This window comes from Pristiophorus japonicus, chromosome 7 (assembly GCF_044704955.1).
Source record: "Pristiophorus japonicus isolate sPriJap1 chromosome 7, sPriJap1.hap1, whole genome shotgun sequence".
Lineage (NCBI taxonomy): Eukaryota > Metazoa > Chordata > Chondrichthyes > Pristiophoridae > Pristiophorus > Pristiophorus japonicus.
In genome coordinates, this window is record NC_091983.1 from 70,192,281 (window position 1) to 70,205,346 (window position 13,066).

Consider the following 13,066-nt stretch of genomic DNA (forward strand, 5'->3'; position numbering starts at 1 on the left):
AAAATAAAGTTGGTCTTGGTTCCTTTAAGGAAACCAGATGATGATGCGTCCTCAAATGCCGTCACCAGACTCGCTATCTCTAATTGGCCGATAAATGCGCTGGGTGGGATTAACAAGCCCTATCAAGGGAAATTTCAGAGACCGGGATGGAGCCAGCAGTAGGGTTGGGACCAGCCACCGATGTCGCCCGCCCAGACCCACCAAGATAAATAAAATTGCAGCCTTTATTTCTCTTTCTGTACCTGATTTGACATTGAATTTACCCCACTCTAATTTACATGTCCTTCTCAGTCCTTGTGCTGCTTATTTCACAATCCTTCAATCTGATTGGTAAGGAGTAAACTGTTGCTTTCCCTGTTCACTTAGATCCTAGATACTCTGTTTCCTTGATGGCATCATTATCAGCTTGCATTTTCAGCGTTGGTGAACAGGGAGATCCAGGCCTCACCATGATGTGCTGGGCTGAGATGATACAATGGGACTGTTCACCTATTTACATTCCTCTTGTATGGATGGCTCTGTCATCTCAAAGGGCTGTTCCAAGCTCCAATTGTTCCCCTCTTTCTATAATTTCCTCCTCTGAGTGTCCATCTCAAGGAACTGTTCCCTTCTATCAATATTTCCATCCCCTGGCTCTGAGAGGCTGTTCCCAGTTCTGACTGTTCCCATTTATTTATAATCCCTCCCCTAACTCTGTCCATATGGAGGGCTGTTCACAACTCTGATAGTTCCCTTGAATCTGACATAGAATTACATTGTTTTTGCAGCACAGAAAGAAAATATTTGTCCAACTGTGTTGGTGTTTATGCTCTCTCCCTTTCATCTCTCCAAATTTCTATTTCTCTTTGTCTTCTCATCTTAATTATCCTTACCTTTTTTTTATTTCCTTTTTTCCTTCTTATGCCATTTATTTCCTACTGACCTGTTCTGTTCATCGTGTCTCTCATTTGTTTTACTTTCTTGTTTCCATCATATCTCACATATGTCATTTTTTATTCCAGTTTTCTCTTTTCTCATTCTTTTAATTTCTACTTACCTTTTCCTCCCTAAGACTACTTTTTCTATTTCACTTTTTATTTCCTCAAATCCTCTCCTAATTGCTATCAGTTTTCCATGACCTTTACTTCTCTTTCTCAATTTCGTACTTACTTACCCCTTATCTCTTATTTTTCTATTCCTTAACTCTCTCCTTCTTAGTCGTTTCTTTCTCTACTTCACTTTTTCTTTCCTCACCTCTTTGCGTTCCTCCAATTCTGGCCTCTTCTGCATCCCCGATTTCCTTCGCCCCCACCATCGGTGGCCGTGCCTTCAGCTATCTAGGCCCTAAGCTCTGGAATTCCCTCCCTAAACCTCTCAGCCTCTCCACCTTCCTCTTCTACTGTAAGACTCTCCTTAAACCCTACCTCTTTGATCAAACCTTCAGTTATCTATCTAATATCTTCTTACGTGGCTCAGTGTCAAATATTTGTTGACTCCACTCCTGTGAAGCGGCGTCTTGAGATGTTTTACTACATTAAAGCTGAAATATAAATGCAAGTTACTGTTTTTATGTCTCTCAATTGTACTTAACTTTTATGCTTATTACTCATTTTTCTTTGTAATTCTCTCCTCTCATTACTCTTGTTTCCTTTCCAGAATTATTTTTTCAGATTGACTTTCCTCTCCACATTTCCTTTCACCTGCTCTACTCCTGATTTTGTCTTCATCTTATTTCTTGTTCTTTTTTCTAATTCCCATTTTTCTGTTCCTTTCTTCTCCTTTTGTCCTCTTTTTCTATTTACTTATTTTATTACCCAATTATACTCCTTTTTTGCTCCTATTCATCCTTCTCATTTTTTTTAAACTGAACTTTCCTCTGCAGAACTCCTTTTCCTGTTTAAATTCTCCTTCTGTTATATCTCTTATTTTCTACTTACCTTTTAATGTGTGGAACTGCCTTCCCTATTTCAATTTCACCATTTTTCCTAATTTTATTTCATTCTCATTGCTCTCAATTTATCTACCTACTCATATTAACTCAACTTTTCTTTGTACTGCTTACTTTTTTCTCTCCTCATTCATTTTCCTGCTTATTGTTTCCTCTCATCTTTCGTTTTTATTTCCTTATCTTTTTTTTAATCGATTAATTCATGGGATGTGGGCATCGCTGGCAAAGCCAGCATTTATTGCTCATCCCTAGTTTCCCTTGAGAAGGTGATGGTGAACCGCCTTCTTGAACCATTGCAGACTGTGTGGTGAAGGTACTCCCACAGTGCTGTCAGGTAGGGAGTTCCAGAATTTTGACCTAGCAATGATGAAGGAATGCCAATATATTTCCAAGTCAGGATACTGTGCGACTTGGAGGGGAGCTTGGAGGTAGTGGTGTTCCCATGCTCCTGCTGCCCTTGTCCTTTTAGCTGGGAGAGGTTGGGGGCTTGGGATGTACTGTTGAAGAAGCCTTGGTGAATTGCTGCAGTGCATCTTGTAGATGGTACACACAGTAGCACCTGCTCTTGTAGCAACAGTATTTATGTGGCTGGTTCAGTTTAGTTTCTCCAGGATTTTGACAGTGAGGGATTCAATGATGGCAATGCTATTGACTGTCAAAGGAAGGTAGTTAGACTCTATCTTGTTGGAGATAGTCATTGTCTGGCACCTGCATGGCATGAACATTACTTGCCACTTAGCAACCCAAGCCTGGATGTGTCCAGGTCTTGCTGCATGTGGACATCGACTGCTTCATTATTAGAGGAATTGTGAATGGAACTGAATCAACAGCGAGCATCCCCACTCTGACATTATGGTGGAGGGAATGTCATTGATGAAGCAGTTGGAGATGATTGAGCCTAGGACACTGCCCTGAGGAATGCCTGCAGAGATGTCCTGGAGCTGATATGATTGATGACCAACAATTGCAATCATCTTCCTTTGTGCTAAGGACTCCAGCCAATGGAGAGTTTTCCCCCTGATCCCTATAGACTTCAATTTTACTAGGGCTCCTTGATGCCACACTTGGTCAAATGCTGCCTTGATGTCAAGGGCAGTCACTCTCACCTCACCTCTGGAATTCAGCTCTTTTGTCCATGTTTGGACCAAGGCTGTAATGAGGTCTGGATACCATGTGGTCCTGGTAGAACCCAAACTGAGCATCGGTGAGCAGGTTATTGGTAAGTAAATGCCACTTGATAGTACTGCTGACAATACTTTTGAGAGCAGGCTGATGGGAGGGTAATTGGCTGGTTGTTTTTGTCCTCCTTTTTGTGGACACGACATACCTGGGCAGTTTTCTACTTTGTCGGATAGATGCCAGTGCTGTATCTGTACTGGAACAGCTTGGCTAGAGGTGCAGTTAGTTCTGGATAACAGATCTCAGCAGTACAGCCAAGAATTTTCTGGGCCCATAGTCTTTGCTGTACTCAGTGCGCTCAGCCATTTCTTGATATCATGTGAGTTAAATTGACTGAAGCCTGGCATCTGTGTGTGTGATCACAGGGATATGGATTATGGAGCTGCATTTAAACAGAGGATTTGAGGGGCTTTGTCCTTTTATGGGTGTAGCTGAAGAAGTGTTACAATTCACTGTTGAAAATGCAAAGTTTGACCTGATGCAGAATAGCTATGTATGGTAAGGGCTGTAAGAGAGTGTGAGGGAGTAGAAACATGCAGTGTTTGACAGCTATTTAATATAAGGAACTGGGGGTAGTTGTACCTTGGCAATATCTCTAAATATATTATTTAATTGTTGTCAGTTCTTCTGGGTATTGTTTTTTACATTGACCTACTTTGCCATCTCCTGCCAAGCACTCTGTGCTGCTTTCGTCTGTGGACTATGACCTGTAATGCCAAAGAGGGTCATTATCCTCTGCCGTACTTGCTCCAATAATACTTCCGCAAGAGGATTAGAAAAAAATTAACACGTGTTACTGCAGCACCTCTCTCCTCTCATGAGGAAAAATAAAAATGAATGCTCAATTTCTAAATATTACCACAAATAATGCAACTACTTTACCCAGAGAGTGGTGAGAATGTAGAACTCGCTACCACAAGAAGTAGTTGAGGCGAATAGCATACATACATTTAAAGCAAAGCTAGATTAGCATATGAGGGAGAAGGGAACAGAGGGTTATGCTGATAGTTAAATGAGGAAGGATGGGAGGAAACTCGAGTGGACCATATACGCCGGCATAGACTGATGGGCTGAATAGCCTGTTCATGTGCTATATATCCAATGTAATTCTCTGTAATTCTATTTACCCTTTAGGTGCCGCTGCAGGACTTGCCCAGAATCAGCAAGCTCCCAATGGAAGTCGAATGTCAAACCATGATCTTGCTGAAGGTATTACAATTATGTTTACCCCCAAAGAACGATTGGGGTCAGCTCCCTTTTCTTCCAGTGGGCAATGCAAGTCTGGTCTGTGATCAGATCAGAAAATCCATGCTAATATTATCTGCTTCTGTTTTCTAATCTGTAAATTAAAATGTCCAACCCTACATCACAGTTCCATGTGATTCTAATGTTCAATCACTTGTAAGTTGTATAATGTAAACAATCTGAACAACTGATATTACATTATCCATACTTGAAGAAATAAAGATTATTAAGAACAATTGCGTACCTGCTACCCTGATAAGAGATTTAATTTCCCTGCACAATATTTTTGTTATTTGGTTAACACAAATGCATTGCCTCAGAAAAACAATTCCAGTTTTTGAAAGGTATAAGATTGTGATGGGCAGGATGCACGTTCCATATGGCTGAGGTTGGACACTCTTGGATTATGATCGAATTAGTGTCAGCCTGGAAAATGTCAAAGGTGAGATACTGAGATTGTGTACAGGAAGAACCAAATTAAAGTGCAGCATCAAGGGCAGACAGCTTTAGAAACTAGTAAATGATATAGAACAATGACAAAGTCTGTGGCAACTATCGTAGACATGGTTATGACAACTGTCTGATTTTACTGAATATTCAATTAGTTACCAGTTAATAACATGGTAGTAAAATCTGGGTTGAAATCCTACCTTTGGTTGCAAATAAAGTTGGCAGCCTTCCAGGACTGCCCTGGACTTTCCAAGAATGAAAGATTAATCTCCAGGATGCGAGCAACCTGCGAGAAGATTCATAGGGGCATTTAAAAAATTGTGTGTATTTGTCATTTTTGTTTATTAGTTATAAAAATATTGGAGAAGGATAAAAAAAAAAGGTTGTTTGACTGGTCGGGGGTGTTAGAGGCGGGAGGCCATGTGATAAAACCTCCAGGAATACGTCCAACCAGAGTTGCCAACCTTAGTTGTGATTAACACTCCATGTTCTTCTAGTCAGTGTGGTGTTGATTTTGGCTGGACCATCAGGCACAAGGGCAAATCAATCGCCTCATATTAGGTTCCTGTTTCATTGGAAAATTCTTTACTGTAGAATTTATCAATATTTCGCAAAGATTCCTTGTACCTTTCCCCTGCAGAGGAGAAGAATCCCTGTCTGGACTTTTAAAATGGAAGGAAAAGCTTCGGGACACAAATGAGTTTAAAGGGCAGACGAGGCCTGCGGGGGATAAAAGGGGATGCATTCATGGAGACTCCCCCCCCCCAGTGTTTGGACTCATAGGAAAGGGAATTTAATTTGGAACTCGATGAACATTTTGCTATCCTAGGAAAACTCTGAGGAAGATACCTAAGAGCTTGAGAAGTTTAAGATCTCTAAAGGAGCATTTTGGAACAGACTGCCAGAACAGAGGGTGGGACTTCACTCAGGAATTGGGTTTTGGAGCTAATTCAATCTGTCTGGGAGAATGAGTCAATCAATAACTAACAAGAACTGTGAGACATAAAAATTCACTCCCTAGTGAAATTAAACGCATCAAGAGCTATCAGGCTAATCACCGGAGACCATTATTGGTATGCATGTGCAAATAGACCGATAGAAATCACGGGCCCAGCCCAACGGTCCAAGAGTTTAAACACTGCTCCAACAATGCCAACAGGTGATTTTCCACATTACCACATCATAATCAAATTACTGCTGAACGAGCCCGACAAATTCTGACAAAGAAGAGAGCTCAAAACTAATGAGCAGCTCCATTGAAACAAAGAGCTGGGCCAGATTTGGTGGGAGATTAGGAAGCCTTTTTGGGGTGTATCTATTCCCAGTTTTACAAGGAAAAGAACTCAAGCAGCCAGAGGTGGAGAGTGAAGAAATGGAGTAGTGGAGAAAACTGCAAGAAATCATCAAGGACCGACCGAGCATGCCAACAGCAAAAGGAACGTTGTCAGCAACCAAACTGACAACCCGGGCCACCACAACCAGCGAAATGACCAACCGAAATCAACTCAGCAAAAATCGAAGAATCGACATTTATTTCCACTCTACAATCTACTTCTGAATGACCAACAGGTGAGAAATTACCAAAAAGGACTAACTAAAACTATTCCTAACCAAAGAAAGTGGGTACTTACCCCATACATCCAAAACGCAACTTATCGCATCAACGGACTCACCCCAACTGAAGACTATGCAGTCCGAAGTCCTCTCCTCCGTTCGGGGTACGGCTCGCCTAGAAGGCAAAGTGCAGCGAACCCCGAAACTGTGATTCACCGGCAACTGTCAAAAGGGATTGGTGAACATAGCCCCTGAACCCCCAGAGCTATAACTTAGTTGGTTAGGGGAATTGGGAGGGGGAGGCTGGGATAACTTATGTAAATGTATCTGCATTCTCCTCTTTATCCCATTTAGAGTTTAAGCTGTATTCTTTTCCCCACAGGCTGTATGTTGACAATTTATTCAACGTGTTGTACCCCTCAGTGTGTATTGGTATTACTATTCTGTGTGTGTTATTAAAGGTGTGCCTTTTACTTCCTTTTAAACACAATAAAGCCATACCTGCTTCCTACCTTGAAACCGATTGTCTGTCCAAGTCTGTCACAGTCCCTTCATAATTCCAGTGTCTAGAACCAAGGGTGTGGGAGCGATTCGAAACCGCTCATATAAGGTCAGAAGGGAAAACTGACCCCCCCACCCCCCACCCCCAAAGACCACCCCTTACATTACTTAGAATGTAATTAATTTAGCAATAAAAAATGTCTCTTGTAGCTTAAAAAGAAAAGAAAAGTGCTGCAGAGTACTACATTTTTCTCTTGCTCTACAAAGCTGTTAGCTGGCTGCACTCATCTCTGTTCAGAGCGCTGAATCTAACTGATTTCCAATAGAACATTTTAATCAATAATGAATGTTATGCACACACACAGACCTTCATAAATTTCAAAACTCTTAAAGAATATTTACACACCGCTGAGTTCCAATTAACAGCAAAGTCTATTCTCAGCATTGCCAGCATTCTTGACTTTATTAATAATTTATTGATTTTGCACTGCTGCACTATTTGAATGAATCACATGCATTAAAACAATATTTTAAATCAAAACATTGAAAATATTTTCATGCTTTATTATGTGGTTGTTAGTGTTTACTTCCAATTTCCAGAAGTGAATTTTCTCCATTGTTATTAAAGGCAGCAGCTGCACCGAGCTAAAATGTAATAACATCAGTGCATCACCATGGGTTACTGTTCTTGACAAGGACCCATTCAAAAGCATTTCTGGTGTAGGTTAAAAAGCTAAAAATGGCAGAAGGGTTTCAAAATAGCAATAAAAATCACAGCTGCATCAAAGCATGTGATTTTCGCAACAGAGGGTATTGTTTGAGGAATCGATTTTGCAAGATTGCGTACCAGATTAATGAAAGGAAGAGTGCAGTTACACAATCATCACCATGGTGTCTGCGGCTTGTTCTTTTCTAAATTATAGCATTAAAACCCAAAAATCACATTGCAGATGTTCACAAAGCAGTGGTCGAGCAATTATTCCAGTGTAATCTCTCCAGCATTACAGCAAATCATTCAGAGCATCTTGGCAAATTCCAGGAACGAAGCGTATCTGAAGTCTTCCCAATGAAATGATGATGGGCTGTTAAACAATGAACACTTTTAACCCCAATAATGGTAATGGAGGATGGCTACACCAGAGCTACTGGGAGTGGAGATTTGATGGGGAGATATATCCTAAAATGTAGCCTGAAGGCTGAACACACAATATGGCATTGAACTAAATGCTGGGAACAGTTCTCCACTTGTTCAAACCATCACCTAGGCTTTTGTTTGTAAAATCGTTTAAGCTAAAGGCCATTAACACTATAAAATGTCTCAGTAAATTGCACAAGAAAGGTTTGAATTTATACTACACGCAGCCTTACTGGTATGAGAAGCCATTATTCCTAACTCAAACCATTTAAGTAACACCTAATGGAACATAAAGATGTCACCTTTTTCCATTTGTGTGAAAAAACTCTTAAAAAGTGCAAGATTAGTAGCGGATGGGGGGTCATACAATTTGTAGACGCAAACTGGAAGGAATTTTAACATTGGACAACGAGTGAATTGAGGTGTGGGTAGGGAGTGACATTTGTGGAATATGTCAGCACAGCCTAAAGCTGGCTCTCTCACACTGACTTCTGGATTTAACTCAGGGGCCTTCGGCTGCGTGCGTGTAACCCCCTCTGGACCGGTAGGTTAGCGATTTGAATATTTAAATCAGTGTATTTCAACAAGAATTTAACTAGCATTTCAATTTGGAATGTCCTGAGGTTGTGAAAGGTGCTATATAAATGCAAGCCTTTCTTTCTTTTCCTACCGCTCCTACATGGTGCAACCCCTATGGCTTGAGCAGAGGTAGAGACAGGCTACGCACATCCCTGCTCTGAAAGCTGAGATGCTCTTGAGGGCCAGTGAGGGGCCCACTGAAGCCTACTCCACCTGCACCTGTGCATGGGTGGACTCGGTCATCGGGAAAGGAGGTAGCATGTCGGAAACTGACTGGAGCGGGTGTGGGGGGTTGCGGCAACAGGCGAGAAATGGGAGCGCTTTGCGTGGAGTTCCCACTTCCTTGTACCGTTTCACCAGCATCTCCCTCATGGGCCAGCTGTACTTCACTCCTCACACTCTGCTGGAGAGCATGTTGGTGCAGATCATTGCAGTGCTGTAAGGCCAAGGCTGAGGTTTATGTCATCCTATCTAAGGCACCAGACATGTTGGCATTCAGAGTCTGCACAGCCGGGGCCAAATGAGTCTGCATGAACTCATTTGATAGCCGCGATTGATGTTCCACGGAGTTGGCCAATTTATCCCTTGACGTCCTTGTAATGCCCTGCAACATCAACCCACTGATGCTTGAGCTAGACTCCTCCATTCTCTCCACAATCATGGACAGTGTACTTGAAAGGTCCGCCAGTATGTCACAGATTTTCTGCAGCCACTCAATAATTATCTTTTTCATCAATGACCCCCCCTCAGAGTACAGCATTTGTGTCCTCCGACATCTGGGACCTCCGACATGGACTCTCTACAGCTGTTCCTGCCACAACGGTCTGCTCTTGCTCACTTGTAAATTGTGAGTCACCAGGTGAAAACCAACTGCCTGCCTAACTGGAGCCACCAAAGTGCGAGTATCTATGCTGGTACATGGTAAGCACGAGTCCTGTGATGGTGCACCCTCAAAAGGAATCTGCTTTTCTGAGGTTTCATCGTCCGCAACGACCATCGACTGCTGCTGTACGTATGATGGCCCTGGCGGAGAGAAAGGATGTGAATGAGTACTGGCAAGGTAAGAATGTTGCAACTTAGCATTATGAAGATCAGATTTCACTCACTGCTAAAATCAAGTCACCATGACTAAGTGTTGTCTGACATGTGGGTCATTGATATTTAATTCTGTCACCAGGTAGCTGGGAGGTCCCGATCACTCCCTCTGATGGACCGGGTAGCCAAAATGCCACTGACCTCCAGCGTTTCCTCCTCTGCAACTATCAACTGCAAGACATGTGGAGGACCACCTTCAGTCCCCTCCCTCCCCCAAGTGTTCTGTGCTCTCTTTTCCTGCAACAGTGAAAAGACAAACCTATGAGTGCGTGTAATGGCAGGTAATCACCTGATGGATGCAATGTATTTGGTGAGGGTGACTATCAGGCATAGGCATCAAATTGCATAAGGATGAGGGTGAGTGGGTGTGGTGGATGGATCGATGGGAATGTGAGGAAATGTTTAGAGAGGGATGGGTGCATTTGCAAGGTAAGTGGGTGTGAGGAGTGATGTGATGGAGTCGGCTTTACAAGGCAGAGTGAGAGGGGCGGGGGTGGTGATGTGCACAACAGGATATAGGTGAATGTGCAACTGTACTCACCTTTCCTGACCTGATTAGGTCATTAAAGCATTTCCTGCACTGAATCCAGGATCGTGGCACAATGCTCCTGCAGCTGACCTTCTCTGCCACCCCCAGTCACACCTCTTTTGTTGCAGCGGCAGGTTTTTTCCTCCCGTTGCTGGGGAAGAGTATCGCTCTCCGATGCCTCACTGTAGCCAGCAGTACATCAAGTGAAGCATCGTTAAATGAAGGCACAGCCCTTGACCATCCTGAATCCATGATATGACTTCTCTCTCTCTTTAGTCAAACACCTAACTCCTCCAATTTCCATCTTTGGATTGGCCCTTTAAATACTCCTGTTGAAATTGTATCATGCGGGTCTGCACCACACCCACTGCTGTACATTCGGCACCTTACCCGGAAGTAATATTATAATTAGGTGGCTGTGTTAAAATGCCATAGACCAACACAGTGAAAGTTCTACTGGGTTTCACACCTGATATCACCACCTCCCTGCACTCGACTGGGGAGCCTGACTGCTCCTTGTACAGTTGTGGGTGCTCTGGCGATAGTAACAGGGTGAATATCAATGGTTTATAAGATCACTATAAGAAAATATCAGAGGGTTACAAATATAATTACTGGTTACATGTCGACTATCAGTGAGTTATTGGATTACTGTTGGTTATGAGCGGAATTTGAGTGTTACCAGCATTACTATTTGTAATCAGTGCAGTTTCAGGGACGTCATCAGGGTTGACTGCTATTTTTACCTGAGGCCTGAATGGGGGAGCAGTGATGTCTTCCCCATCAGACCAAACTTGTTCGGAACAGGAAGAGGCTGAGTAAGGTAAACCTCTGAAGTTTTTGTAAGGTTCTTTGTGGATCTCCCCTGCTCCCGGCTGCCAACAACATCCCCCACTTCCAACTTCTGACTATGGTTCTTCTCCCCAAGAAGCTACAAACCTTGTGCCGGGGACCATTCCTACACATCTCCTGCAGAGGCCTCCGTACCCATGCAGCTTTTTCAGCCAAGCAGTCGCTTCGTGCAGATTTCCTGACCCCTTTGGTGAGGAAGTCAGCTAGTGACATGCTAATAAGGCATGGCTGTTAAAATCAATGAGGCTTCGAGGCTGCTGCCTTTGATGGGCTGGCTGCCCATTAGGCTGTGTTCCTGCCCGGGAGATAAAATCGACCCGAATATTCCATTAAACCAGCCTGAACCAATGTAGTTCTATATCTCCTAAGTAAGGGTTGTAGTTAGTGGCCACAACCCTTACTTAGAAGATCTTTTTCACATAGTCAATGAGGTCTCATGGCAACAGGTCAAACATGGGCAAGGAAACCTCCTGCTGATTGCCACCTATCGCCCTCCCTCAGCTGATAAATCAGTACTCCTCCATGTTGAACACCACTTGGAAGAAGTTCTGAGAGTAGCAAAGGCACAGAATCTACTCTGGGTGGGGGAGTTCAATGTCCATCATCAAGAGTGGCTCGGTAGCACCACTACGTAGCTGCCAGACTGGGCATGCGGCAGCTGGTGAGAGAACCAACAGAGGGTAAAACCTACTTGGCCTCATCCTCACCCATCTACCGGTCACAGATATATCTGTCCATAACAGTATTGGCAGCAGTGACCACTGCACACTCTTTGTGGAGACAAAGTCCCATTTTCGCACTTGTAGAGTTACAAAATTCATGGTAAACCCCCCCCACCCCCAGTGTTTGGACTCATTGGAAAGGATATTTAATTTGGAACTATCAACCAGAAAGTTTAAGATTCTAAAGTGCACATGGAAGAAACTACAAGTTTTAATCGAATTTGGGATTTTTACAAGGCAGTTTGAGTCCATGTGTGAAGGGCTAAGAACTAAAGGAACTATCCTTCAAAGAAATCAGTTTTGAGTAATGAAACGGTCTGGGGTATTGAAGCTAAACAAATTGTCTGGAGAAATTGTGTAAACTTGAAAACCCTTCTCCCCAGGAGACATTAACATAGCAACAATCAACCCAGAGATAGCCAGCCATCACTGTGAGCAGAAAACCCAGTCCAGCATATATATCATGACAATGGCACATCCAGCCCGCATGGAAAACCAAAACCTAGGCAGACATTGCAAATACCAAAGCTAATTTTTCCATCAGGAAACGGATTCAGGAGATCGACACATCCGAGATAGGCTAACATTTAATAAGCCTGCCAAAATATGACAAAGAGATATCAAGCCCGCCAAAAATTAAACAAAGAATCGGGAATGATTTGGCACGAAGGTTAGAACAGCTCCAAAAGTATAACTGTGTCCCTGTTTTCACGAAGGTATGCAATGCTGAGCAGGACATGATTTTACTTGAGAGGACAGTATTAGTATCATAGAGCATCAAGAAGGAAGGAGAGAGAGACCACCGCAGCAGTTGTAACAAGCCTCTCCAGTTTCAACGACACTACTGGGCCCAAATTGCCCTGCTATCGAAAAGGAAGGAAGAACATCATCATCGCGGCAGCAACCAACCACAGCCAACGTGGTACCATCGAAAACACCACAATCGAACAACTCTGAAACAAAACTCCTCCAAGAAGAAACTGAAGATTCGGAAGTTTCCACTCTACAATCTAGGTCTGTCTACCCCGTTTTGGACTTATGGGGTAAGTACCCACTTTCTTTCGTTAGAGATAGGTTTCAAAGTCTTACCCCATGAGTCCAAAACGCGCCCTACCGTATCAGCAGACACCACCCAACTGAAGATTGCGCAGTAAGAAGTCTTCTACGACATTCGGGGTATGGTAAGCAGAACCTACAGAGTCCAGCGAACCCCGAAATCATGAGCCACCACCAACTACCAGTAAAGGATCGATGAGCATAGTCCCTGTTTGCCCTGGAGTTTAATCTAGTCAGAGTTA